The sequence below is a fragment of the Protopterus annectens genome, chromosome 4.part0, assembly GCF_019279795.1.
Source record: "Protopterus annectens isolate FY-2018-M chromosome 4.part0, PAN1.0, whole genome shotgun sequence".
Lineage (NCBI taxonomy): Eukaryota > Metazoa > Chordata > Ceratodontiformes > Protopteridae > Protopterus > Protopterus annectens.
Genome location: NC_056733.1, coordinates 1900048481 through 1900075947, shown reverse-complemented (window position 1 = coordinate 1900075947; position 27467 = coordinate 1900048481). Strand labels below are relative to the sequence as shown.

The following is a 27467-nucleotide window of genomic DNA, read 5'->3' as shown; positions in this document are numbered from 1 at the left end:
CACAGGTTCACTAGCTATGCCCCCTTCTGCAGAGACTAAAAGAAAGTTTTCACTGCCACCAGACATGCCTGCCAGCTACCTCGATGCCCTTAAGAAAGTGTGTCCAATCTTACTATGCAATATTAAACACAAATGGCAGTTTGACCAAGAGCAAGGCTATTAGGAGTGGCCCACACACTGTCACTCTATTAATTTGCAAGTACTCTCAAAACTTTAAAAATCTCTATACTGATCCACCACAATGAAAAGTTAATATATCTAATAAATAGAACATGAAAATTCTCAGTATATATTCACCAGTGACAGTTCAAAAATCACAGGAAATATTTAAAAGAACACTGCAGTACAGGCTGGTGCCAAAGGCAAGGATTAAAACAATGCAAAGAAGTGCATTATAGCGCCTTTTGGGAAAGCGTCTACACAGGCAAACTACTGCATTGATAAGGTACCCTTCTAAGAGCTGACTCAGTAGTTAAAGACCTGGGAAAATATGTAGACAGCAATCTGGCCTCTGACCAACACATAGCCAAGGCAAGAAAGTCATTCTGTATCATCCAACTTTTAACAGAATGGCATCCAGGTCTAGGAAGTTATAGTACCACCTCTATTCATCCATTATCGGACCCATCATTGAGGTACAATACCCAGCTCAACATGCATCAGACTACGTATATGCAACAATTGAACACCTACAAAAGGTTCCTCACCAACAGAACCCAGGGTACTAACACACTATTATACAGATTGCCTTAGAGCTGTCTCCAACAGGTTGTCGAGAGCCAATCTGGCTAGGCATATCAAGCATCCTTGGATCCAATCCTAATGGAATTCTTGCACAGCTGCAAAAAGTGAAGCACTAGAAACACTACATAAAGGGTCCTGAACTTTGCTTATGACATACATGCCAGCAAGAGAGATTATACGACTCAAAGAAACCCCATGCTTTGGAATAGGCTCCCCAGCCACATGAAGACTACTCCATTCTTAACTGTATTTAAACATAACCTTTACTACTGGTACGGACAAATAGTAGACCTCTCCCTGCTGGCCCCCCATGTCCCCTACAGACAGAGGTAGACAGTAAACATTCCCCAACATACCATAACATACCCTCCCACCAAGTAAAATACACATGTTGCAAGATGATGCAACTGGGTTAGGTTGCATGACTAGGCTTATAAAGGCATTAGCCTAGTACATATACCTATAAGGATGACAACAGGAAACAGAAGTTTTACAAGGATTTTTAAAACTACAGATGGACATTATAAAACATACATTCACAAACAGCAAAGGAAAAAAAAAAAAAAAAAACACTGCACACATTTATGTAAGTTTCAATCACTTGGCATTAAAATAACTCTGGAACGTTTAAAAGAAAATATACCAGCATTAAGTATATAAATCTAACTTGTTAAAGCACAAATTAAAAACTTCAGCATATTTTATTTTTTATAATTAATTGCTTTTGTTGACAAGGAAGCTCCAACTGGGCTAAAATATAGTGAAGGCCAGGAAAGAAAAACTCAAATTAAATTATAGAAGTAAGAAAGTTACAATTCACTAGTAACATTATGCGAATGCATTGCTAAAAATTTTGAAAAGTAAAAAAGAAGACTAATACAGTAAGCAGGGGAAAAACTGTTCTACAGTGCTGTTCCAAGAGCCCAATATGAACAAATTGCAGTTTGCAGGAGGAAAGGCCTTCCAGCATTAAGCAAGCATAGAACAAATTTAAAACTAAGAATACTACTGTAATTCAAAGATGAGGTTCTAAGAAAAACAAACTTATAAAAAATATTGCAGTTGGCAAAAAGACTGAAAATACAAAACTAATAACTAGCAGGTGTCAAAGACCAGTCCAAGAATAAGAGTTAAACCAAATATCATGGTTTGCCTCTTATTCTTGGACTGGTCTGACTACAGCATTCATTTCTGAGAATGGTACAACATGCAGACCTCACTTTTATGGCCTACATCGGCTGCATCTTCTGTGCAATGTCGCATGTACCCAACAGTAGCTTAAGTCTTTGGTATAATGGACAGATGTTTGGGCCGCCTAACTGGGGAAACCCTCATGTTATGAATACTGCAACATGGAAGAGAAGGACATCTATGGTTATGTTAAGATTTTACACAACTATTTCTATGTCCTTCTATTTTCATGTTGCAGTATTCATAACATGAAGATTACCAAACCTCATGAGTGGGAAAGGGAGGTTGCAGCACAGGAAGTCTCCATAAAACCATGCAGAACCGACCTGGTAAAGCCTGCTCTGGATATGGAGAGAGAGTCTACTTTGTAGTATTTTGTGAAGGTGTGGACACAGGACCAAGTAGCTGCTTCCAGGATAGATGCAGTGTCCAAGACACCCGAAGGTCCCACAGGAGGCTACAGCTCTAGTGAAATGGCCTTTAACAGAGAAGACAGCATTTTCCCAAGGCAAGTAGCAGAAAGAAATAGCCCTAAATATCCAGGAGGAAAAACTCTGTTTAGAGAGCGAGGTTTTCCCAGTGTCCTGGGGTGAAAAGAAAAACTTGTTCAGACTTTGTAATGGATTTGGTATTATCCAGGTAAAATCTGAGTTGTCCATCTACATCCAAGGTGTGAATCGCCCTTTCACTCGAATTTTGAGGAATAGAGAAAAAGGTAGGCAAGTGAATAGATTGGTTAAGGGAAAAGTCATTAACCCCTTTATGCAAGAAAGAAGGGATTGGTACGAAGAGACACCCTATCCTTATGGAAAATTAGAAAGGGCTGTGAAGCCACTAAAGCTTGAAGTTCAGAAACTCTTCTAGCAGAATCGATGGCTACCAGTAAGACAGACTTCCATGTGCAAAATTTCAAAGACGCTGAAGTTGCAGATTCAAAGAATATCTCAGTTTTTCCAGAACAAAATTAAAAACTCAGGGAGGAGGAACAGGCTTCCTGGGAGGTCTGATGTGAAGGACACACACATATATATATATATATATATATATATATATAAACAAACATATACACACACACATTATATAAACAAACATACGTATACACACACTAATATATATATATATATATATATATATATATATATATATATATATACACACATATATATATATATATATTATACACACACACACACACACACACACACACACACACACACACACACACACACACACACACACACACACACACACACACACACACACACACACACACATACACACACATACACACATACACACACACACATACACACATACACACACACACACACATATATATGTATATACACATATCAGCCATTTCTTTTATTTATATAAGTGGGCTTTAACTAAAGAATAAGCCAATCTAGCCATGAACAGTTCACACAAATAAGACAGGACTAGGGGTATATCCACTGAAAATTGATCTAGTCACCAGATGGAGAACCTCTTCCATTTGGACAAGTAGGATTTCCTTGTACTGGGTTTCCTGGTCTCCTGCAGGACTAGAAGCATGTCCTCAGAGAAAAGGTGTGAAAGGAATCAGAAGCCCATCACCCAGAGTCAGATTCAGTGTTGCTAAAATGTGGGTGAATAAGAGACATTGTCTTGTGTGAGAAGATCCATACTGGTAAGTAACCTGTGACTGCGCTTGGCTAAACTGCAGAAGAGGGAGCCAATGCTCTTTTAGCCAAAATGGGATCACCAGCAAGATTTTTGGGTTGTCTTGCTGAAGCTTCAGCAGGGCTTTCTGAATTAAGTGGGAAGGGGAGCAGATGCATAGAGAAACATCCTCTACCATAAGAATGATAGGGCATCCACCTTCCATACCAGAGGATGTGGGGCTATAGCACAAAATTTCGGAAGTTGCCTGTTCAAAGGGGAGGGAAAAAGATCTACTCGAGGTGTACCTCACCAGTGGAGGATGTCCAGAAACACACCCCTGTGGATCATCCATTTGTAGGCTTGTGTCACAGACCTGCTCAGTGTTTCTGCTAGAACATTTTGAGCTGAGGGAATGTAAACAGCTGTTAATATGACCTCTGCTTGTATGGCAACTTCCCAGGCTTTGAGTGCTAACGTGCAGAGTAGGTAAGACTTTGTTCCCTGCATTTGTTCACAAATAAAGTATTGTGGTGCTCTCTGTGAACAGTTTCAAGGAGTCTGGTTGAAAAGATGAAAGGAAGATTTTAAGGGCCAGAATCAAAGCCCTCATCACTTTGATGTTGATGTGTTGCTTCCTTAGCAAAAGAAGACCACAGGCCTTGGACCTTTAGGTTCCCCAATGTCGTTCACCCCAGGTCTGAGGCACCTCTAAACAGCTCCTGAACTGGATGAGGTAGCTGAAGGGGGAGTCTTGGATTCCAAGTTATTTGTCGAATCTACTAAAGCAATTCCTTCTTCAGGCAAGGTAGGAGCAGAAAGAAACTCCAAAGGATGAGCATGCTGGGACCAGTGTTTTCAGGTACCACTGGAACTTTTGCATGTGAAGTCTGGCTGGGGGCAACACTAGTATATAATAGAAGCCATGAACCCTAGCACCCTGAGGAACACTCTGCCTGTCTGAGTTAAGAGGAAGTAACTGCTGGAAGTAAGTCAGTAGAGATTGCATGCTTTCCAAAAGTAGAAAACGAGAGGAAGCAACAGAAAACTGTAAAAATTTCCTGAACAGAAGGTGAACAAGAATAGGAAGGCATACATCCTTGACGTCTAGGGAAACCAGACAGGCATGAGGGAGCTAGTTTTTTACAAATCATAACAGAGATGTTTTGGACAATGGACAGAACCCATTTGTCTGTGGTTATGCTTGTCAAAGAAGAGAGGAAATGAAAACGCTGCTGGGAGAGAGGAATTTCTGTGAGTATGGGCAGGTAGTCAGACTACCTGGCTTGTCTGGAAAGGTGGCCTTTTGGGCAGATGACGGCTGAGACCTAGGTGGAGTCTGCCTGTGTGTACCCTTCTCGTGAGGTTGTGGAGGAGCATGGGTATTTTTTCTTTATAAAAATTAGTCTTGGAAGACAATTTCTGTGGCATTTTGGAACCGGGGAGATAAAAATATGTTCCGTTACTGCAGTTCTTTCCCTTTCTCTTGGAGAGATTTGGAAAGGGCAGCAGCAGCATTTGCAGCAAAAATAATGTTCAGGGGTGTATCCACGAGTTTTGCCTTGAATTCAGGGAAAAGCTGCAATTTCAACCAAGAATACCTCTCAAGGACAGATACAGATGGTGCTGATCTAGCACAGACCTCAGCTGTGCCAAAACTGCATTTTATGGAGTGCCTGGTAACTTGAGAATAAATTGTCTGGAAGATCTGTCAGCAATTTTGAAGCTTAGGAAATTAGGGACAGACCATACTTGTCTGTCTGATAATTAATGGTCCTAGAAGTCAGAGTAGAAAAGGTGTAAACCTTCTTCCCAAGCCTCTCCATCATTTTACTGTCCTTAGAGGGCAGCAATCTAGAAGGTTTTTCTCAGAGACAGAAATCACAGCTGGATCTGCAGGAGGGCACCTGAACAGCTATGTCTTTATAAATCCTGTCTGGCCTTTTGGGCACAGGAGGTTGAGAATCAGGACTTTTGGATGTCGAAAGGAAGGCATTCTGAAAGGCTGGTAACAGAGGTGGGATAGCAGAAGGGGAAAAAGTCAATTTCTAAGAGGTCATAGTACCTCTTTTTGTACTTCTGAAACCTGGGGAGTTTTCCCCATTTGAAAAAGCCCCTCATCCTACAGATGGTTTCTCCAAATGTAATATCCTCCTCAAGAGGGAGAGTCTTCCCACTATTGAAGTCAACTTGAGGGGAAGCATTAGCAAGGGGGAGGGGCAATTTGAGTGGAATAGACCAGGGACTCATCTGCAGATTAAGTATCTTCTTCTTCAGAGGTCTCTTGTTCCACAATAGCACTACTGGATGGGGTTATACAGGCATAGGAGGCTGAACAGAGGAAGGCCCAATTGCAAAAAGGCATTCAAGATTCCCTGTGAAAAGGCTTGCCAGTTTGGGAAAGGATCCTGTGTGCGAGAAACACCTTTGGTTTCTTTTTAAGTGGAGGATCTACCCAGGCTGGGATGGTCAGGCCAAAGTAGTTCTAGGCTCCACCACTGACACTGGCAAGTCCTCAGTTGTTAAGCCAGGACTGGTACTAAAAGGTACATCTAAAAGAAGCGAGCTGTGGTTTCCCCTTACCATCAGAAATGGACTTCTGCAGAAGTGCAGAAGGAACTCTCCCTAGCAGCATCTAAACCTGTTCCCGCCGGAGGACCAGGCACCGTACAGACCACCGGGCATTCACTGGCCTCGAGAGGAACATCCAGGATCAGAGTAGCAGCCGAAGATTCAGGCCTTACTTTCACCTTCTTCTTAGGAGACTCACCCGGACTCCAGACACGTTCCACAGCACGCACTAGTTACTTTGGTCTCTGGCTCTCAAGGTAGACATTAAGGGCAGAAAGACGACTGCAGAGCATCTTTGGAACAAGCATCTGACAAATGGTGCAAGCCTTGTAGTTGTGACCGGACCCCAGCCAGGAAAATCACAGATCATGATAGTCTCCAACAATGGCACTTGCCCTTCTTGGATGACATAGACATTTAAGCAATATGCAGTAGCAAAAATGCAAATAAATTTTCCACAACGGAGCACTTGTATAAAGAACAACCAACTTCATCAATAAGACAAATGGTAGAAGCTGGCATTCGGACTAGCAGCAGAGAAGCTCTGAGGATGCTATGTGCAGATGTCACTTTTACGGCCTACGTCGGCTGCATCCTATCTGTAACCTCCCATGTACCTAGCAGTAGCTTAAGTCTTTGGTATACTGGCAGGGAATTCCTCATGTTATGAACACTGCAACATGGGAATAGAAAGACATAACAGTACCAGGCAAAGAAACATATTTGTTAGCAATGCTACTGCTATGCTGCTCAAATCTCAATATCATGCAAATTTAAACAGCAGCTGAAAGCGAAGCTTAAACACAAACTGAGCCTGCACCACACACACACACAGGGATAAAGCCCCATGTCCCAGGCAACTACAGTTTTGACTACCATGCTTGGGCATGACACAGGCTGGGAGAGTAATGGAGATCTTGAGATCAGGGAAATGAGCACCCAATGCCTCCTGTCGGAGGGGCAGTCCTGCTGACATATCCCCTTTGCTGAAGTGATGGGTGGAGCAGCAATAACTATCACTAAACATCACACAGATTGTTTCACTTGTCTGTTTCAAAAAGAGTATTGAGAGTGGGAAGTACAAACCTCAAACCATCTCTAAAGGTTACCTGCATGATGGCCTTTCTCCACAAGTTTTGTCCCCGCTGGCAGGGGAAGGGAAAAAATGAGCCAACTGCTGATCTGAATCCCCAAATCTATATACCAATCCACTTCAGTTTCTGGTACCTGCTCCAATACCCCTTAATTTGTAGTATGCCCCTCCTCAAATTTTCCAGAAAAAGAAATACTGATGCCATTAGACAGGGTCTGAGAATCTCCTACTCTGGCCTACCTTGACCCCCAACAAGCAGGAATATAAATGCATCTCATGTTACCATGCATGATGCACCTACTGCAAATAACATGTCTGCCCCTTTGCATTTTCGTATTAACACACACACCAATGTTATTAACACCACCACACATACAGAGCTCAGTCAGGTGGGTTCTCTCTACAGTGAGACAGTCTTTATCTACACTCCCTATAATGAAGTCACTGCCCTCCATAAGATGAAAGCCAGGGAAGGGGACCATCATAATACAACCTCTGAAGAAATTTAAAGGTCCAGTCTTAACAGCAGACAGGCAACCAGAGTCCCATTTTAAATCAAATTAGACTGTTGCAATCAATGTGCCTATTAAAGCCTTGAGACAAACTATGAAGAAAGGACAATTCTCTCCCTACCCTAGAAGTTTTGTGATCGCAAAAGTTAGCACATTTTAAAGTGGTAGGAGTGGGTTGCTAAAACACCATTCATTAGGCGTTTGTGTTCCCAAGTCCGTTATCACTGAGCTGGGAGTTGATCACACTCAATGCTTACTCATACGTCCAGGAATTTTCATCAACTCAAGGGTAGCCAAATATGCTGCGTTTTGTGCACCACCACTCACTCATGCAGGTTTCCATAATGGGGGTCGTTTTCAGCTCTACTACAAATGCTAGACAAAAGCATCAGTATAACATTATGGAAACTGCTGCCAAACACGGCAGAAATACCACCCCCTTAGAAGGAAAGATGGGAGCAGTCATTCAATTCTCCCTACATCCCCTTCAGATGCGACCTTATGGCTCCCGAGTTGCTACTCAAGTCATCAAGCAGCAAAATATTATACCATGCCACTGTTCTAGCAAGCCAGTGTCATTTTTTGATTAATCCTTAAGCACTGGGCTCTAAAAAGCTATGTCAGGCAGAACCCCCCGCCCCCCCCAGCATATTCCATACAACTAGAAAATGGTAAAGGCAATCATTAAAATCCATCAGCTCCTGCCCATTTGACAAGTTCTTGCTGTATCTGGGCCCACTATTCAAACCCAGCCGAGGTCGCAGTTGGGCTCTATTCCTCTGAATGTTGAAAGTATACACCTCCTGCTGTGGCTGCAGTACTCATTCAGTGGAATTTTTAAGTCACATATTCAGACTTCCAGACCTTCCTGACTAAACTTAAGCTAGATGTAGAATACCAAAGAGACCTTGTGAAAATGTGAATGAAAGATCCATAAAGACTCGTATACCTCATGATGAAACTCTTAAGAATGCTGTCAAGACCCTAACAGCTCCTCTAGCAAGTTGTGACATTTCTTGACCCCACCACAACAGCAGGCTACATTAAATCTTCATACAAGAGCTACTTCCCTAGCAAGGGTCTGAACCTACGCTAGTTTCATCATCAAAAAGTTGATAACTTTAGTCATACCTGCAAGTTACAACTCATTCCAGAATCTGTACATTAGGACAACTGCCCTACTGCCCTAGCTTTTTTAAAGGCCAATAAGGTTCTAGCTAAGTTACAACTCATTCCAGAATCTGTACATTAGGACAACTGCCCTAGCTTTTTTAAAGGCCAATAAGGTTCTAGCTATATGAAATGACCGAATGCCAGACTAAATCTGGGGGAAAAAATACATCAAAATCAAACACTACTCTCCTACAGCATCTTAACATTTAGAGAGAGTTGTAAAGTGAACACTTGAAATCACAGTAAATCAAAAGTACAGTTTTGTACCTACCATAAATGTAGATGTCCGAATTGGATAGCATCTGCAGTCATAACAACTGGGTTGTCCTGTCGTCAGGCAGCCCTTCAGTCGGCCGGATTCCAAAGTCCAGTCCGCTTCGCTGATGTTGCGCTTCACCCGTCATGTCTGTTGGTCTTCGGGTATAAAAGCATCAGCCGACGCCATTTTCTTCAGTGTTTCTTGCCCCAGATGCCAGAAGCCCTATAGAAGGCTAAAAATTTTGGATAGATGCCAATGTTTCCAAAAGATAGAGGTAAACACAAAAATAAGCATGTATGTACATAAATACAAACAAATACACCATGAAAGAAATCCCCCCACTAGCTAGCTATTAGAAGGGTAAACACCCTAGGAGTACCACAGAGGGGGAGGGAGGGTATCTGACTGCAGATGCTATCCAATTCGACATCTACATTTATGGTAGGTACAAAACTGTACTATGTCCTTCATGGATGCATCTGCAGTCGGTAGAATACCATAGCCAACTAGGGAGGAGGATAAAAGTAGATTATGGTGTGTTTAGGATCCCTTGCAGAACAGCAGTGGCAAACCCTGCTCGGGATCTGGAATATAGAGGTAAATTATAATGCTTGGCAAATGTATGCACGGAGGTCCAAGTAGCCGCCTCAATAATGTCTTTGGTAGCCACAGAAGGCTGTGGTAGTGGCTGTTGCCCTTGTAGAATGAGGTCTTATGTTCTGTGGAATTGGTTTTCCATGGAAGGAGTAACAGAATCGTATGCAATTTCCTATCCATTTGGAGATTGTCTGTTTGGAAATAGCTTTTCCTTCCCTTCCTGTTGCATAGGCTACAAAAGTTGGTCAGTCTTTCTGCTATTTTTGTTCTGTCCAAGTAGTAGCGTAGCTGTCTATGTACATCCAAGGTATGCAGTATTCTTTCCCTCTGTTTTGTGGGTTGGGAAAGAAGGTAGGTAGGTGGATTGCCTGGTTTAAAGACACTCTGGATACCACCTTAGGCATAAATGTAGGATTAGTCCTCATGGACACTCTATCTTGGTGGAAGATTAGAAAGGGTTGCACTGCCATTAAGGCCTGTAGTTCTGAAACCCTCCTTGCTGAAGTAATTGCCAGTAGGAAAGCAGTTTTCCATGACAGGTGTTGTAGGTCTGCTGTTGCTGCTGGTTCAAAAGGTGATAGTGTCAATTTTTCTAGCACAAAGTTCAAGTCCCAAGCTGGCAATGGTGGTTTCCTTGGAGGTTTTACATTCTTGATTCCTCTGAGGAACTGCCTGAGCAAAGGGTGTGAAAAACAGGTGGATCAAAGCTGTATTCTGCTGAAATAGCTGATGCATGAATCTTGATGGAGGAGTAGGACAGGCCTGAATGAAGCAGTTCGGCCAGATACTCCAGAATGTTAGGCATATCTATGTTTGATACATCTTTTCCTCTTTCAGAACTCCAAATGACAAACCTTTTCCATTTCCCAGCATAATTCCTTCTAGTTGAAGGCCTGCGTGCTTCAAGAATAATGTCTTTAACTCTTTGTGAAAGTTCTGTATTAGCAGCTGCTATGTGATGTTCCATGCAGTCAGTTGCAGCGTTTTTAGGTTTGGATGCATGGTGCTGAAGTTGTTCTGAGTTAGCATCAAAGGCATCAGGGTATTGGCCACATATTGTTCGAGACATGCTCCTCAGCAGTGGGTACCAATGCTGTCTTGGCCAGTTTGGAGCTATCAGGATTATCCTTGGACGTTCCTCCTTGATTTTTAGTAGTACTTTGTGTATCAAGGAAGAGGTGGGAATGCATATGCTGTTAGGCCTTTCCAGCTGAAGGAGAGCGAGTCCACTTTCCATGCTAGTGGGTGGAATGTCCTTGTGCAGAATTTTTGAGCTGGTGATTGAGAGGTGATGCGAATAGATCTATCTGAGGCATTCCCCATTTCTTCGAGATGGTCTTGAAGATATCCGGTGCAGCTGCCATTCGTGGGCATCCGATGTGGTCCTGCTTAACATATCTGCTAGAGAGTTTTCTTTCCTGGCACAAATATTGCCTGTAACTGGATGTTGTAGCTGAGTGCCAGGGTCCACAGCTCAAAGTCATTCTGCATAGGGGTAAGAATGAGTGCCTCCCTGTTTGTTGATGTACCACATGACTGTGGTGTTGTCTGTCCTTATCATCAAGTGGTCCTCCTTGAGAAATGGTATGAACTTTTGGATTGCCAGTTTTACTGCCAGCATTTCTTTTAGGTTGATGTGCAGGTGAAGTTGGTCCTGTGTCCACAATCCTTGTACATTTGTCCAGCATATGCCCCATCCTAGGTCTGAAGCATCTGTTGTGATGGTCTGGCTTGCTTGACCAAGGGCAGGCCTGGGTTTGACTGGCATGCCTGAGCCCACCATAGGAACTCCTGTTTTAAGCATGGTATTAGTGGGATTTCCTGTCTGTGTTGGGACCATAAATTCTTTAGGTACCACTGTAGTTTTCTCATATGTAGTCTGGCAAATGGAACCAAGATTATGCATGATGCCATGAAACCCAAGGCCTGCAGTACCTTTCTTGCTGTTAACTTGTTCAGTTTTGTTAGTGCCAAGAAGTAAAGAGGAGTTCTTTTGTTTTTCTGTAGTTAGGAATGCCATTTGTCTTACTGTGTCCAATTCGCCCCAGGAAAGTCCTTGTCTGGGATGGTATCAGTCTTGACTTTTGTAAATTGACTGTGTATCCCAGTGCTTGAAGCAAGTAAATGACCCTTTGTAAATCTGTTGTCAGCTTGCTTTTGTTGTCTCCTTGTATCAGGCAGTCGTCCAGGTATGGATAAATTTGAATTCCTGTAGTCTGCAATGGGCGATTACTGATGCCAGGCATTTTGTGAATACTCTGGGCAGTAGATAAGCCAAAGGGCAATGCTGAGAATTGATAGTGCTCTGATCCTGCAAGAAATCTGAGGTATCTTCTGCAGATTGGTCGAATGGGGACGCAGGTATGCCTCCTTGAGATCTAGAGTTACCAGCCAACACTCCTTGCCCAGCATGGGAAGAAGTTGCTGTAGGATCAGCATTTTGAATTTTGGGACAATGATGTAAGTATTCAGGGTGGACAGGTCTAGAATTGGTCTCCAACTTTTTCCTTTCTTGGAACTAGGAATAGTCTGGAGTAGAACCCTTTCCTTGCTCTGCTGTTGGCACTTTCTCCACAGCTCTCATGTTTGCTAACTCCATTATCTGTTGTAGAGCCTCTGTCTTTTGATTTGGAGGTAGATTTGGCATTCCTCTTTGTCTGGTAAAGTGTGGAAGTGGAACCGGTAACCTTGATCTATGGTTCAGAAATCCACTTGTCCTTATGTGGTGCCAGTTTTTGAAAATAAGGTTAGCTTTCCGCCTAGAGGAGCTGCTATCTGTTCCCTGGTAGGCGGGTTTAGGATTAAGTCACTGTGGCTGTGTTGATGTAGTGGCAGGTGTTGAGTCTGTGCCTCTGTTGTTACCTTGCCACTGTCGCCTCTGTAGGCACCTCCTCTGGATTGGTTTCTGCCTCTGGAACGGCTATTGCTGCCCCTTTGAGGTGTCGTGGGGTCAGGAAAGGAGCAATTTTTGGCAGGGCAGGTCCTGCTAAACCTTGGGGTTGAACCTGCAAGAAATCTTTAACTGTCTGGACTGATTTTGCCTTTTCTTCCATTTTCTTCATAACCTGCTGGGCAGGTGTACCAAACAAACTTGTTTTATCCATAGGAGCATCTAGCAATTTAGATTTAACATTATCCGCTTGCTCCTTTAGCCATGCATGCCTTCTAATTACAGTGCCAGTCATGGCTGATCTAAATGAAGCCTCCAGTGCATCATAGCCACATTTTAAAGAGTGGTTACTAACTTGCTGTATGTTATTTACCATTTCTAATACATATTTCTTATCAAGAGATTCATCAGTGGTTAGCTTTTAGTTAACTGATCAAGCATAAACTCTTGGTATTGTATCATGTGAAACTGACAGTTTAAAGCTCTAGCTGAGAGAGTGGCTGAAGTGTAAACCTTTTACCCCATCTGTCTAATGACCTTGCTTCCCTTTCAGAAGGAACAGGGTTTTAGCTATGGTCGCGCTACTGCCTTGGGACCCTGGGAAATAGTTTCGGGTCTGCAAGAAAGGTGGTGATGAGTATCTGGCACCCTGTAAAATCTGTCTGGTTTGGCAGGGGCTGGGGGTAAGGAGCAGACATCATTGCATCATCCACCACAGAGAGAACAGGAGGTATAGCTAAGGGCCTGTGCTGTGGAAGGTGCAAAAGGTCCTAAGTCTTTTCCTGAGTCTGAAAATCCTGTTGCTGCCATTGGAACTGTTCTCGCATGGCATGCAAGGTTTCCAAAGGAGAATTCTTCTGGTGGGGAAGCAGCTGGAATGGATTCTTCAGCATCAGAATCTTCAAAATTGGAGAAAGGAGCCTCTGGCTGGTCAGTAATGTCTGATTCATCAGCAGAATCATCAGAGGACACTGGCTCATGGGGCTCTGCCCTAGGTCTCTTCTCTGGGGGCTGAGAGGCCCTGTCTGGGTGAGATTGAGATCCTCTAATTAATGAAATTAAATCTTCTGCCAAAGTAAGCATTTGAGAACTGGAAGAGGGCCTGGTTGAGGGGGGTTTAACAGGCACTGTTTTAGTAGTCAGGCCTTAATGGACATGGCTGCTGGGGTAGAGACATCCAAGGGAATGGTGTCTGATAAGTCAGTGGGTAAAATTTCTGAGGCCGATTCAAGAGTGTTAGCAGGGACCTCAGTTGTAGAGATAGATTCAGCTGTATTTTGATCAGTTTTCTAACCATGGTTTGTCTTTTCGGAGCTTTTGGCAGAATAGCGAGTCGGGATCCGTAAGAGTGGAAATCTTTATGAGGTATTTGTTTCCCACAGGTTAAACAATTATTAACTTTTTCTGACATCGGCTGAGGCAAGAAAGAGTGAAGTAATCTCTCAAGAAAGACTGAAGAAAATGGCGACCAACAGAGATGACTTTGGAATCCGGCCGACTGAAGGGCTGCCTGACGACAGGACAACCCAGTTGTTATGACTGCAGATGCATCCATGAAGGACATCGAAGCATTAGCAAAAACATATAGCCGTTAACTTTTGCAACATGCACAACCAACAGAAAATAAAACCAACTAAACTACAAATGAGTCCACCATGATGCAAACATCAACAGCTATAACAATGGTTCAACCATGTGATAATGTGGAATGGCGTTCTTTTATATGAATGGAAAAAGCCCGTCTACTTCCCCAGTTGGTGGGCTCTACCTCCCAAACCCTCATTTACACATTTGAAATCAAGAGACCCAAGAAAAAAATAAATCTTCACAGTTGCGCAAGACCCTCAAGTTACAGACCAATTCAAATTGGGAGGATACAGATCAACTTGCTTCAATGCATCAACACACCATTCGGCATTCTTAATAAAATAAAAGCAAGCAAAAAATGAAAGCTTTTCTATTTTATTATTCTTACTACAATTTAGCCATTTGGTGTAAAACAAGCCTACTATATTAAGATGGATACGGTAACAACAGTCTCAGAAAGGATGCATTTTATAGGCCTGCAAAAATATGCGTACTCCTACACCTGCTTTTAATAAGACTAGCTTACACAGCAAACATTCTAAACTATTGTTTAAACCAACCCTAACAATCTAAAGCTCACATCCCACATTGGAATAATACCCATGTTAAAGTTTGGTTTACAGTACTTCAAGAGCCGTAAAACACAGGACCAGAGTCTATAAGTTACCACACACACCTACACCAAGTTAAATGAAAACACTGAACAGTATGGGCAAGTTTCCAAAAGACATGCTCTCAGGTCAAGTCCTACCCATAAAGCAAGTTTGCACAACCCGCGACTCTGAAAGACTTTCAAATCAGAGCAAGTGAATTACTCAGTTTTAGAATCGGGCCAGGTGTAAGCACATACACATCAACCAGAATACAACATGAAAACAAGATCTATACCAGAGGAAACTTGTGGAAAAAAGGCTGCATCACTTAACTCAGCACCATCAAGTACTGGCTGAAAAAAACAAGATCAAAGGGCCAAAGGCAGAACCAGCCTCAAATCTGACAAAGCTCCAACCACTATAACAAGTCTATGCTATGAGTACTGATGTAGATTGCCTGAAAAGCAGCCCAAAACAGTCATGCACAAGTTGTCCTCCCAAGACAGGACATCCCCCAAGCCGAGGTTAAGGGGGACAATCAGCATCAAGGAGCAGAATGTAGCCAAGCTAGATGCAAACAAAACTTTTTGGGCTGCTCATCAAAATTAAAGCCACTTCAACCTAAACTTGCTCATCAACACCCACCTCAAGGTCCAAGGATCAGGACAGGACCACAGTGAGGAACAAAAAGGGAACACCAGCATAAGTTACAAAAAGACAGACCTTAACATAGGCTTGAGGTTAGGATAGGGAAGTTAAAACTGCATTAGTTGTAAATGAATTGAAAGGTCTGTTCCATTTTTAAATTTAATTCTACTGAATCTTACACCTGGACTTGATGGACCAAACCAAATGACACCGAGGTATATGAAGTTCATAACTTGAGGTAGAGGCCATATTACTAAGTGGTCTGGGAGGTAAAGCCTCATTATAGAAAAAGCCTTGTGAAGGAATGTAAACTCCCCAGCATAGGCACTTTGTGGAAGAGGTTGATTTGTTTATACTTGCATTGATGTTTTGGAGCTATGGTCAGGAGGGAAAAAAATCCTTAACTAGCTTGGGAAAGTGTGGACTCAACTACTCCGTATCCAAGCAGTTCCTTTTCAGAAAACACAACATTTAACACAAAAGCTGTACCGCTCGGAAACCAGAGCATCCCCTAACTATTTGAAAACATTTGGCATGCTGCCCCTAGCTCCATATTAATGCTTCCTAAACTACCTGTTCACAACAAATGAAACTAAGCTTTCCTTCACTCCAACAGAATGCTTTAATCTATATTCTGTATTAAACAACAAAAAACAACCACTCCTGTGAACGGACGCAATAACCCAAAATGTCCAGTCCAAGGTCATAAATCCACACAATGGTTTATTAATGAGTGGTTAACTCTTGTAAAAACAGTCCACAGCACAAGGTTTGGTAGTCCAATAAAAACGAATGTTATAAAACCATCCACAGTATAGAACCAATAGTATAATACAAGAATATGCAAGCGCTTTCGTCTGATCTAATCTCAGACTATTATCAAAGCAAAGAAACTACATTCTGTGGGTATTTAAATACTTGTCATCTCCTGACACAATTAACAAGTTAAAGCAACAGTGTAAAAGAATAAAATAAAAAACATGTACATCAAACTTCTAGGGTACTTAGTGAAGTAAATAAAAAGTTTTTCAAATAACTTTATAGTTTAAGTGCCCTTTACTTAAATACAGCCACCAAAGATAAAAAGTCATTAATACCAGGGGGTTGAATGGCGTTTAGTGACAGCTGCCACTAACCCCCTTCTTCCTATTTCATTACAGCAGTCATCTCCCCTCTCACTATATCTAGCCACCTCTAAAATAAGAAACTTCTATCCTTTACAATGGGTACATTTCTGTGCGTTTACATAGGGCATTGTTTTTATTGCGAGTTTCCATGGAGTATAAATGTTCGTAGCTCCTTTTTCTCAGGGATCTTTCACAGTTTTACTCATGTAAAACATATTACACCCCTGGCAAACACTTACACAGACCAAACCTTCAGTTTGGCAGTTCCCCCCTACCAAATGTAATCTCTGCGGAGGGTCACCTACCCAAATCTCCGTGCTTTCCAAAATGTAAGAGCACTGGTTACATCTACCATATCTCTTGGTTTCCCTTTTTTCAGATGTATGTAAAAGAGGGTGTTCCAGCAGAAGTTTCATGTTGGGAGCTAACTTGTATGAAAATAAAGGTCCATTGCCCAGGGAGTTGATCAGGTCCTCATTACCTTCCAATATAACCCAATTTTTGGTTAACATATCCCGTACCTTATGACCAAAGGAGCCATATTGTATAACCATAGAGTGGGAGTAAATGTTAGTCACAGGAAAAGATACAGACTGGGGTTGCCCCAACAAGGGAAGGTATCTAGTACCCCATCCATTTAAGATATCACAACCCTGTTCATGGACCCAGTCCTCCGGGTAACCCCTGTCAAAAATAATTAGAGTTAAATGACCCAACTCCCTCTTCAAATTTTCTTAGGTTGAACACATTCTCGCCCCCCTGATAATCTGTCCTTTCACCAAGTTCTTTTTAACATACAAGGGATGATGGCTGTTGTAACTTAGAAAACTGTTAGAATAAAAGTTGGTTTGCGATGTACCTTGGACGTGAAAGCATTCATATTTAAATCCGTGGTAATATTAACATTCAAATAGTTAATGGTAATGGGGTCATATGTATGTGTAAATTTAAAATGGTCACATACATCGTTAATATAATCTACAAAATTCTCAGCCACAGTAGCACCCCCTTTCCATAAAACAATCACCCAGGTATTGCAAATACAGTAATCAGTATCTTGCAAAATCTGATGCAAAAATGAAACGTCTTTCCCACATGGTCATAACTAAATTCACATAGATCGGGGCACAACTTGACCCCATAGCGACCCCTTTTAGCTGTCTGTGAAACTCCTCCTCAAAAACAAAATAGTTGCTGTTGAGTACTAGTTCCATTAATTCCATCAGAAAATTGATCATGCTAGCACTCAAATCACTGTATTCCAGTAGGGCCTCGTGAAACAATTCCAGTCCAATATCATGGAGAATTGAACCGAACAAGTCTACTAAGTCAACTGTTGAAACACCTGTAGTCTCTTTCAAAAATTCCAGTTGTATCCTGAACAAAGCCCCAAGAAACAAAACAAGAACATGGTCAGTGCTACACAAAATGTCCTTAAGTAGCCAGTTAACACCCTAATGAATATGTGGAGCTGTTATGTGCTGCCACAATAAGCCTGTAAGGGGGGTGTAACACATTTTTGTGTACTTTTGGTATGCCAAAGACAGTTGGAATACAAGGATGTTTATTCTGCAGGAAGTTGTGCAATTCCTCATTAATCACCCCCTGCAGTAAACTGTCTTCCAAAAACAACTACAACCTTCTGTGAGAAATACTGATTTCATTTACAGAGGCTACTTCATATTTATCAGTATCTAGTAACTTATTAGTTATGTCATTAACAATCTATTTTGTCAACCAAAACTACACCACCCCCCTTATCCGGCTTCATGACACGTATACTGTCAGAAGCCCTTCCTTAACTGGTTTAGGAGTGTCACTTCTTCCTTAGTAATATTAAAAAATCTTTTCTCTGTGACCATGAAACTCTAAACATTTCTCTAGTGTAAATTTTTCAAAATGAGCTAAAACAGGGTGCAAACGTGGGTTGAACACGCTTTTTCCTGAACCTACTGGGTAAATATCAGATTGGTTCACTTGTATCTTGAAAACATAACTGCAGGTTAGGCATCTTGAAAACATAACTGCAGGTTAGGCATCTTGAAAACATAACTGCAGGTTAGGCATCTTGAAAACATAACTGCAGGTTAAGCTTTCTAGTATAAAGTTTTAATTCAGTCATTACACCTGCTATGCCCGCTTCCTTGCGGGGACAAATTTAAATCCTTTCAAATAATGAAAAATGAGTGGCCATGATGGGTTGCTCTGTATAGTTAAAAATATTAAAGCCATTTAAACTCTAATTTACCATCAAAACTAGAAATTATCCTACAAGGGCGGTCATAAAAAAAAAAATCCGAGTCTTGTTCCAGAACACCCTGGGACCTCTGACACCCCCCTCTCTGAGCCTGTTGCCCCCCTAAAAAATTCGGTCTATTTCGATCTTTATTCTGACCTACGTAAAGGTGGATACTCATGGTCAAACACCTCATCATTGTCCCCATTAAAGCCTTCGATCTATTCTTCCTTGTTCACTCCCCTTACATCATAACCTGTTGAACCTACTTCATTGGTGTAATTAACGACACAATTATTTTCTATATTTTGTTACCGTAGTAACTTTTAGGAAGCCGATACTAGCTCATCCCTCTTCAATTTCTTTTGTTTTCTATTAATATCGTCTTTAACCTGTTGCTCAAGCTTGTTGAAAATATCATTTTGATTAAAAATTAAGGAAATAAGCATTCAAAATATAATTTAATTTGTTGATATCATCCAACAGTTCATTTATTAAGATTAACAAAATTAAGTGGAGCAATTCAACACCATGTCTGTCAAACATGGCTAGTAGTTCATCTAATTCTTGCTGTCCCACAGTCCATCTGTTGGGGAATTTAATTATTCATAACCCCTTCGGAATCCTCTGCTGTTAATACACTCATCAAGGTACGCATTGTCTACTTGTAAATTACGTACCTTGCTCATACAAGTTTCAAAGTCCTTCAGCCGTTGGTATATGTCCATAGGTCTCATCGGTCTCTCCTCAGTGAAAAGCAAAGGCTCATTCTGAATGCAGCATAAAATCACCTCTACTGTAACACCAGCACCAGAACTCTCCAAAGCAGAAGTCAGGCTAAACAACTTCACCAAAGCTAACTATACCCCCCCAAGGGATGGTATAATCTACAGGTGGCATTAACAGCTATACTAAAAAGGTATACACTGATGCGCTATATATCATCTCAGATAGGATTAAAGCAAGATTCAATAAAAACAAACAAACCATCCTGGTGGACATCTAGCATTAACAGATTATACAATAAGCAAAAGACGCTGCCATCTAAAAATACAAACGCTGAGAACCCAGAACTGAAGAGCACCCTCCTCAGCCTAAACAAGCAAATAAAATTCACAAAACCAAAGGGCAACTATGAGAAACTTTTAGCAACCATAACCAAGGATAACCATAAGGCTTTCTTCAGCTATGCCAGCAACCTGAAAGGTACGACTCAGATGTGTGCTAAAACTAATTGTGGAAGGTACTACACACACTGCCCCTGCAGAAATTGCAAACCTGCTATCAGACAGGTTTGGCAATAACTTCATCCCCTAGTCCCCCACGCAGACAAGTTTGGAAATAACTTCACCCCATATCCCCCCACCCATCAAGTATACATCACCTCCTCCCTAGATCTCCAAAGATGAAGTCATCAATGCTCTCTCCAAGAGTAAGAACACAGCCTCCATGGGACCAGATGGAATTCGAGGCTGCGTTCTTAATGTTCTTAAATAAGAGCTAGCTACTCCACTAAGCACCTTATTCAACCACAGCTTGAGTACTGACTTTGTACCCACTAAAGGGTGGCTCAGCAACAGACCTTGGTAACTCAGGCCTTTGACACAATCCCACAACAGGCATCACTGACAAACTACTAATGCAGTTGAAGATCAACTTCTATGTTGTCAGGTGGGTTGCAATTTGGCTCACAGATAAGACAACGCTCAGCCAAAGTGGGACACTTCACCTCTACCAGCAGACCCGTCACCAGTGGGGTCACAAGGTTCAGTGCTTGGTCTCCTCTTGTTTGGCATAAACTTCTCAGAAGTTCAGGCTAAAACAGAGGGGCTGTGGCTAGCCAAGTTTGCAGATGACTGCAAATTAAGTGCCATCATTGAATCCCCTAGCAATGCCAGTATTCTTCAAAAAGGGCTTGGTGCCTAAGCCATGATCTTAAAATTATATGCTAAACAAATGCACAATCATTCCCTTTGATAAAAACAATGCCCCTGCTGATTATAAAATAAAACACCACCACCTTAAGTACCAATTCTGTAGTGAGAGACCTGGGAACACAACTCGACTGCGACCTCAACTTTGAGCATCATGTGTCTACCATTGTGAGGAAGGCATTCTAAGTCACTCACCTGATTAGCAAAGGCATTGCCTCAAGAACAAGAGAGGTTATAACTCCCCTGTACTCCTCCATCAGGCCTACTATTGAATAGATGCTCCTCTTGGTATGTACCATACCAGACACCTGCAGCAACTTGAGACACCTCAGAAATCCCTATGAAAATTCAGAGTCTCCAGCACGTTTTATAAGGCCAGACTGAGTCACAGTCACTCTTCTCAGTAGCTTATAGACTACTTAGTGGTGACTTATGTCTGGTTTACAGGGCTCTCTCTAACCCAAATCTTATGAAAATGCTGCATATCCACAAGTCAAATGGGACTAGAGAGTCACCCGTTCCAGAGACCTCAGTCTAGCCTGCAACATAAATAGGACCTGCTGGGAGACAGCTACATCTCTCTCAGAGACTGCCACTCCTCTGGAACAGGCTTCCAATCCACATGAAACAGAACACCTCCATGACCCTGTTTAAGCACAACCTGGACGACTGGATGGGAAACCGTAAATTTCTGCCAAGGATTGCACCCGCTTCTCTCCTGGACATGTGTAGTCCTTACTAGAAAAATCTTGGACAGACACACACACTCATCTGGTATTATATTGGAATTTAATTTACACAGAAATAAACAGAAATTTTGGAAACAGTACATGCAGAACATTTAGGAGTAACAATTAAAAGAAGGCAGGAATTAAGCAATTTATGTAATGCTAAAGAAAATAAATTGTTAATGCATGAATATGACAACACTGGTTGTTTTCTTTTCCAGTAATGTTTGTGCAACTTTAATTTAATAAACATATTAAAAAAAATCACAACACATAAAAGGACAACTATATTAAGAAAATATACAAAGATTATGTTAAAACTATACAATCAAGTGATTGTACAGATAAGAAAAATGTTGCCATCCCACTGTACTAAACTGCTTAACATGTACTTGTTTAATCCATCAAAGAAACGTCTTCCTAAACACTGCTTTATATATCTGTACATATGACTGGTTATAGTCTTTGTAAAACTATGACATGGAAACAAGGGGGCAGCAAAAGGGTCAACAGACCTGCTCTCCCACCCAGTTATAAAAAGAAAACAGTCAGCCAGCCACACACACATTTCTGTGAAATGTGTTACAACCCCCAGAGTATACTGCAAAACAGGCAGATATTACAAAAATAAGCTCAAGGCACTGAATTGGGAATTGCACCATGAAGTTCACTGGTGATTTGAAATTTCTGAAGAAGACTGTAGTAAACATTAGCTGTATGGCATGGGGACTACACAGTTACTGCTGTAAATCAAGTACTGTCTTATCCGTGCCATGCTCAAATCATAGAAAGTGAAGAGACAGGAAAGAGTAAAGGGTCTTTGTGCAAGAATGATAGCAGATTATGGGCTCCCCACTTAAGACTGCAAGTATGGTGTTGCATATGTAATGCAGGGGTTTGAGGAAGAGACTGCTTTGGAGAAGTTCAGAGTGCACTTGGTCAAGACAATAGTAGAATACTTTGTAGGTCTTATCAGACTGCAAAGGGTGGATGTGCATGGGGGGACGGGTATCACAACTTAATTTTCCCCAACATATAAAATTTGAAAAGTTTACCATGAATAGTTTTACACTGTACTGCCAACATTGCATTCCCTTTGACATTAAACATCTAAATCAAGAAAGCAGTGATACATATACATAACAGCACAGTCAGGTACATTCATTCCTTTAAAGCTAGACTGGACTCTAAAGAAAAAATACCATGCTATATGACTGCAATTACATGTTAAATGAGAACTACAAGTTTATTAGTAAAGAAAATAGACTCCAGTGAACAACTGAAGTGACACAGCAGACGTTAGAAACTACAGTGATAAAAACTGCAGAGGTTATTGCAAGTAGTCTACAGAGCTTGAAGATCATTTTTAATGCAGTGGCCACGATGGGAAAACTATATTCCACTTGGGGGAGAAGGACCCCTTAACCAATGGCAACTCTTCCTTCATGCAAAGTAAGACATTTTATTAGACTAAAAGTGCAGAATGTTTAAGTACGCATTAGTATTTTGCATGTGCTTTTGCAGGTCGAGACTTGATGTCTAGCCAGACAAGAAGGTATTCATATTGCTGAACTATTCCCATTGCCTTCTAACGATTGGAATGAGTAATGACAAAGCTGCAACGTGCCCCAGCCAGCCTTTGCCAGTTTCCAAAGAACATGGTTTTAGTTTTCTTTTTGTTTAGAATTAGCCTGTGGGTTAGTACACAGTCAGGTTTTACAGGTCTAGTTCCAAATTAATTTCTACTATCAAACAAGATGGGGTGGATCTGTACATGCACACATCTGCATACGGCAATACTGGCACAGGCAGATGGCCTGTGGGAAGTTTACAGATTACATAACACAAGAGAACACACCATTATCACAACAAATACCTTGCTTGCATGCATCCATAAAAAATACTACCTCCATAACATAGACACGAGCGAGTGCGTAGGAGCAGGTCATCATTTACTAACAAATTAGTAGTGTTATGGCAGGGACCCTCCTCTAATCAAAATATGTATCTCCATTACTTAAAAAGCTACCCAGTCATGCACAGCTTTACACTGTATGAAATTAACTTACTTCCTTGTCAAAGAAACAAACTTGTAGTTTCTGCAGCATTACCTAGACTATGACTACTGTTGTATTATTATATACAACTTTTCATGGTGACAGACCAAAATTGCAATAAAGCTGTAAAGATTCTTTAAACTCAATGCAGAAGCTCACTATTGCCACCCATGTTGTTAAAACTGAGCTTCAACTTCTAGTCAAATTTACTACTAAATTATGGCCATTAATTCCTGCACACTTCATTATCATGCTCTAACACTCCATCAAATGGTACACACTCCAAACGAGGTTTTGGGTCTGCAATCAACAACCCAATTTAAAGAAACAGAAAATAAGCACCTTTGGTAATGCCTTATTGTGCACCTATAATGCATACACAGAATTTGCTCAACTAAAAAACAGGTGCTGTGCATATGTATTAGCCATTTAAGTGGGGTCCTGGCCATGAAATGGGCCACCCCAACAACAGTGTATATGCTTGTCTTTTTATAGGACTGCTCAACAGACAAGTTTTTGGAGAAAAATGCACACAAACACAGGGTGTGCATACAAACCTAAAGTAGACGTTGGTCAGAAATGAACAACGAACCCCAGAACTGAAATGCAAACATCTTAGCTGTGAATGTGTAGCTACAGAATTACTTCAAAAACTGTGTGCCACACCATACTGACTTTATAAAGGCATTTCATAGGTTTATATGTAGGTACTAGGCTATTGACCCTAGGGCCTATATAAGCCTAGCCAAAAAAATGTACCCTGGCTTTCGCCACCCAAGAAAATTATTTTCCTGTGCCCGTCGAGCAGAGCCACAGAAGTGATCCCTGGGGTGAATTTCCATCCAATCAAGATTTTTCTTGAAGAGTGCTAATAAGGAGCTCCGTTTGACACAGATAGGTAGTCTGTTCTAGAGTATGGGAAGTCTCTGGGACAGGAATCTATCCCTCCAGCATGTTCTGTTTATTGTGGTTACAAGGTTTAGTTCCCTAGAGCGTGTAGCTTGGAGGGATTGGGATTTCTTTAAGTGGAGCATGTGCAACAGCGCTGGGTTTGACATAGCTTTGTATGTTCGGCAGAAATCGCCCCCGAGTAGGTGATATGCGATGGAGTAAAGCTGTAGTTTTTTGAAACTGTCTGCGTAGGGCATCTGAGTCCAGTAATCCTCTTTGTAAGGTATTTCTGTGGTCTTTCCAGTTGTTGTAGAGGTCTTGTGATTTACATGCCAAAAGGGGCGTTGTACTCTATAATGGGTCTAATGAGTAATGGGGAACAATGACCTCTTTTTCTGGATGAGAATCCTTTTGTGATGAGATGAGACACGTAAAAGGATTTCCTGACCACTGTGGCGATGTGGTTATCAAAGGAGAGACTACTGTCCACCTGTGTCCCAAGGTCTCATCACATTTTCGGCATTAAGTAGACTACCAGCTATGTGGTAGTTCACGGGTAAAGAGTTTTTACCAAAGGGGATGACAATACACTTTTTGGCATTGAGCTTCAGGCCATGGCTTTGACACCAGGTATCTGTCTCAGTGAGACCCTTTTGTAGTTTGTCCACATCATTAGGAGTTTCGATTATGGCTCCTAGTTTGCAGTCATCTGCAAACTTTGTTAGCCAAAGACCTTCTGTGTTAGCCTGCACTTCAGAGAAGTAGATACCAAACAGGAGAGGACCCAGGACTGAACCCTGTGGTACTCCACTTGTCACTGGTCTGAAGTCGGATTTGGAATCCACTACTTTCACAGTGTGGGTTCTGTCCGTGAGCCAGTTGGCAACCCATCTTGTGACATAGGAATTTATACCTAGTTTAGTGAGCTTATCTATAATTCCAGATTGGGGGAATGGTTTTGAGTACAACTTTCGGTAAGAGCCAAGTCCTAGTCCGTGGCACATACAGTGGATATAAAAAGTGTAGTTTAAGGGTATGCACACTTATGCAACCAGCTTATTGTATTTTTATATTTTTCCACCAGATTTGTTTTTCAATTGAACAGTACAGGTTATATAGCACATTAAAGGTGGGAAAAGTTTTGAAGTGATTTGTGGTCTCATTTTTTTTATATCAAAAAAAAAAAAACTTGGCATTTTAACAGGGGTGTGTACACTGTATATACACTGTATATTTCCAGTGCACTTACCAGGATATGTGGCATTCACGGTTATTTTTAGCTTTACTATTTAAAGTCTTAACTTAAATCTTGTTCTGGTGTTCTACAAACTCAGTGATCATAGTGGTTTAACAGTAAAACCTCTGCTACAAAAGTTCTAAAATCTTGGGTTCTATCCTGACTTCCAGTAACACTACGAGTCTATCCCCTTCCCCCAGTGATGTCTGAAGTGCACCAGTTAAGCAAATATCTACACTTACAACCACCATTAAACAAAACACCTTGCAAGTAAAGACATGCAATACACAACCTATGCAAAAATTAATTATGCAATGCACCCGCACATTACAGGAACTACTATAAAATCACTCCGTCTCAAAAATATAATTTCACCAGCTTTGCAGGAAACCTCACCTGGGTACTACATTTCCACGAAATGAGTCACTGCCTTGTGCAAAAAAACAAATCAGGAGGGAAGACTAGAGTGCCACTCCCACAGGCTATAAACACAACATTTAGTCTATTGCGACACAAAAAAAAGCATTTTCATAGACTAAAAGGATAACAATGAACATCGTGCCTTTATTGACATAGCAGGTGGACTAGTCCTTGAGTCACAACCCATGGGGATAAGTGAAGATTACCCATAAACAGTAACAAAACAATGCCCGACCCCAAGATTACAGCATATACCTTGGACGCAAGCAATAACAAATGTACAACTATACATCTTTGTAGATAGCTAATTTGGCGGAACACAAGTCAGTCACCAGTAAAACTTTGGAAACAAAGAATGGAGGACCAGAACACAACAGCAATTGCAACAGAACTAAAACAACTAACAAAATAGAGTGCTACAGCAGGACAGCAAGCCAGCTGCAAGTGCTTACAACAAACTTACTCTACATATACAATACCACAACATCCGTACACCAATTTACACAAAATTGTAGTACAAATCGTAATAGTGAAAGCGTAACATAAAATATACCCACTGCTTAAAATACAAGAACCGTTCTACTCACAACAGGGAAAACTGTTACAGTTTCCAAATAAAGTATTAACTACAATTTCAGATCCCAAATATAACGGACAACAGGCTATCCTCATTTTTTTCTTTTTAAGAGGTACTCATGACTTACCTCTCAACTACTATGAGTTAGACAGACATAACACTATAGCTTTCTTTCTCAGATTAGACATAACATTATAGCTTTCTCAGATTAAACAGTTGATTCAGAAGTCCAAATAAATAATTAATATGTTTTAAAAATGATAAAAGAAGAGAAACTTGTTAACCTGGTGAAATATAACTTTTTGCGCTGCCTACGTTCCAGAAACACTTTAACGGTTGTATTACGTAAAGGCAAGGGCCCTTCCCATGGAAACTTTTCCACTTCCCTTATCTCCCCTTCCTACTAGCCGGCTCTCAGGCACTGACCCGCCCTCCTTGCTACCTCCCTACCGACATCAATGCAGCAGAGAAAACCTACCTGATGTGGCGGGCCACGCGGGCTCCGAAGGAGGGGTACAGGTAAGACACACGCGATAACACCGGGTAGGATCTCGACTGCTTTTCACTCAGAAAGTACACAACACGAAGCTCAGAAGTACCAGCAAACAAAAACTATAAACAGAACTACTTAGGGTTAAAACAGCAACTGCTTGTCACTATCAGAAATACAATGCACTCCTATACACTTGCAGTCTTTGCTTTGTTTCCCAAAACTTCCAACTCGGGCCGGAAATGGGAGCAGCAAAGGCTGTGGCTCTGCT

At 41.4% G+C, this 27467-nt stretch overlaps 1 protein-coding gene across 1 annotated transcript in view; it reads right to left on the bottom strand.

Annotated features, from left to right (window-relative positions):
* Positions 1 to 27082, bottom strand: part of CTNNA1 (catenin alpha 1) — a gene marked incomplete in the record, with an annotated part of 2307982 nt that extends 2280900 nt beyond the window's left edge. Inside the window, 1 exon segment of the mRNA XM_044069565.1 lies at positions 26991 to 27082.
* Positions 27083 to 27467: the final 385 nt, after the last annotated feature.